General features: G+C 46.5%; 1 pseudogene; it reads right to left on the reverse strand.

Moving 5' to 3' along the window:
* Nucleotides 1-1,134: 1,134 nt before the first annotated feature.
* On the reverse strand, nt 1,135-1,259 carry LOC122232848 (annotated as a pseudogene).
* Nucleotides 1,260-2,830: the final 1,571 nt, after the last annotated feature.

Raw genomic sequence — 2,830 nt, forward strand, 5'->3', positions numbered from 1 at the left:
TACACACTATTGCAAAACTTGACCTTTATCAGACTGTTCAGGAGGCCTGTAGTGTGATCTGTGAATCACATTTATGTTTCTATTGAGGATGGTTTTTGTTTCGTTAAAATAGCACAAAAGATATTTGCCTCTCATTCAATTACTGATATAAGCATAACTGATATAAGCCTTTTCATTTTATACATTTTTTTCAGGAGAAACACCCCACTGTCACCTGTTTGAATGACTCCTTCTCCACATCAGCAGGCTTTCCAACCCTACTTGCTTGGGTTCCTAGAACGAGCTGGGAACACTCCCCTCCCTGATTTCCATATGGGTCACTTTCAAGCTCCGTTCTGATTGTGGAATTTAAAACTATAACTCCTTAGTGCGAATTACCATCTGACACGCTGTGTGTTTTACTTAGTTATCTACTCATTCCTTACATCGTCTCTTCCCAACTTAGAATTAAGATCCACGAAGGTAGGAATTTTTGTTTTGTCCAGTGATGAGCTCTCAGGATTGAGACCAGTGCTAGCAACAGGGGAAGCTGTCACTAAGCATATGTTGAATTAACTGATGAACAAAGAAACGAATTACCACCCATCCACCAAGCCAAAGTGTGAACATTTTTTTTTTTTGACAGGAAAGAGGATTTATTGGTGGGCATGAATAAGGAGGGGGAAACACCAAAGTTCTCATGAGTGCAGAGCCCGCCTCCTGTCCCGGGGGCTGTGATGAGAGATATATTTGACCCCGCAGCCATCTGGGATGAGCTGCTCTCCAGCCACTTCGTCTTGAAATTTGTCCGCGTTAACTTAGCAATGCCCCACTTCTTGGAGCTGTGGATCTAGGGAGTGATGGAAGGAATAGGAACAGAAAGCCTGGACACTGGGGCAAGGAAAGGCAGGAAGGAACAAAGCCACAGCACAACTCATCTTCTGTGGTCAGAGAGCTTGAACTTGGCCCTGTGTAGGGCCTCAGTCACATGCTCCTTGTTCTACAGGTTGGTGCAGATGGACATGGTGACTTGGCCAATGTGGACCTTGGCCGCTGTGCTCTGGGGTTTTCCCAGCAACACCCAGGAGTCTACATTAAACTTTATATGGATCCAGGTGTCTTGGTTAAGGTCAGACACTACTGTCCACTGAAAAGGGCTCTCTCCAGGGTTCCTCTTGGCAACCCATGCAATCAACAGGCTGTAGACGCCACCGAGGAGGCCGCTGTCTGCAGCTGTCGGTCACTGGGTCCCCGTGGGCAAAGAGCTTGCCTGGTTGCAGACAGAGCGTGAAAATTCTTAAATTTGCCAGCCTGTTTCTTGCTGCTTCTTCCTCACAAATTGAGGCCAAGAAACAACGGCTTTTTTTTTTTTCAGTTTTTTCAGGTTATTCCCTAGAAACTTTGAAAATACCCCAAATACCAGTGGTGCTTGGGATCGAACAAAGCCTCCATGAATTTGAGCAGGTTTAAGACTTTAATGCTGACTTCGGGTGATGTGAAGCTTGCCATTACTCTCATGTTTAATATTTCCCTTCATCGAATACATGACGTGGTAGTTTCAGTTCAGAAAAGCAACGTGTTCCTATGTCATCAAGATCTTTAAAAAGCACTGTAAAGAAACCAAAGCGTGGGTTTTCGGCAAAGGCACCCACACAACATAACGAAACTTATTAGCTCTTCACTAGACGAGAAGTAATGGTCATTTTGCGGGAGCTCATTAAGATAAGTGGAGATTGTAGTCAGCCTCATGCTCGAGGGGCCCCCAGGGGAACTTATAACGGCAATGTCTCCCCTTTATGGACCTCCCAGCACCAGACTCTAAGCAATAATGCATCTCGTGGTTGGCATTGAACTGGCTTCTTCCTGGTAACTGCCCCAAAATTCGCGTTGATGATTTTGCCCATTCTGTGCTGAAACGGGCACTTCATGGCACACTGAAGGCTCCTTTTATTGGCCTTACTGTACCACTTACTTGTTGTTATTTTAGAAATTTTACTGAACTCTTTTGAACCCTCCAAAACAGGGCCATTACTAACAGTGTGTCGCTGCAAAGTTCAGAGAGCAGACTCCAAGATTCCTGGAAGTACAGCTCAGGACTGATTCCTCCCAGCCCTTTCTTTTCCCAGGCGTGCCTCCTTCCTTCCCTGCCATCTTCATATCTGTGCCAGGACCCGAGGAAAAGACCGGTAAAAGTAAGCGGATGACTTCTCATCCACGTAATTGGCTTTAGGGTTATTTGGGGTGGGGGTAGAGACAAAGAAGGAGTCATCACTCAGGCAGTGACATTAGCAGCCAAGGGTGTTGCAGCCAAGACCAGTCATCGCGGAAACCAGCACAGGCTGGAGGTACCAGGAACTGATAACCAGCAAAGTCAAGAGAGCCTGAAAGAACCAGGGGCTGATAATCCCTGGGACCAGAGAAGCCAGCAACCGGACCCAAGGCTGGTGAAACCCACTGACAAGGGGGGGGAATCCTACAGCCACCTCTCTGACTCTCCACAACCCTCCCATATCTGACCACATGTGAGAGCTGGCCCCCAAGGCTCTGCCCGACTGATCTCTGAACGTAACAGAGATCGTCCACTGCTCGAACACAGGAAGCGGTAAGCGTGGAGAGAGGAAGCTCCACCTCAGCTATACGCCCGCGGACTGACTTCACGTTTGGTTGGTTAACTATCCGCCACCATCCCCGCCCCTTGTTGTATCTTGTTTGTTGGGTGACTTCGTTTTGTGCTTTGCTTTGTGTGACATGTATGAAGCCAAGTTAAATGCTTGGTGATATGTCATTGACTTTGGAATCCTAAACCAGATTTATAATTATGTTAAATTTGCTTTATGACTAAATAATGTTG

This window comes from Panthera tigris, chromosome D3 (assembly GCF_018350195.1).
Source record: "Panthera tigris isolate Pti1 chromosome D3, P.tigris_Pti1_mat1.1, whole genome shotgun sequence".
NCBI lineage: Eukaryota > Metazoa > Chordata > Mammalia > Carnivora > Felidae > Panthera > Panthera tigris.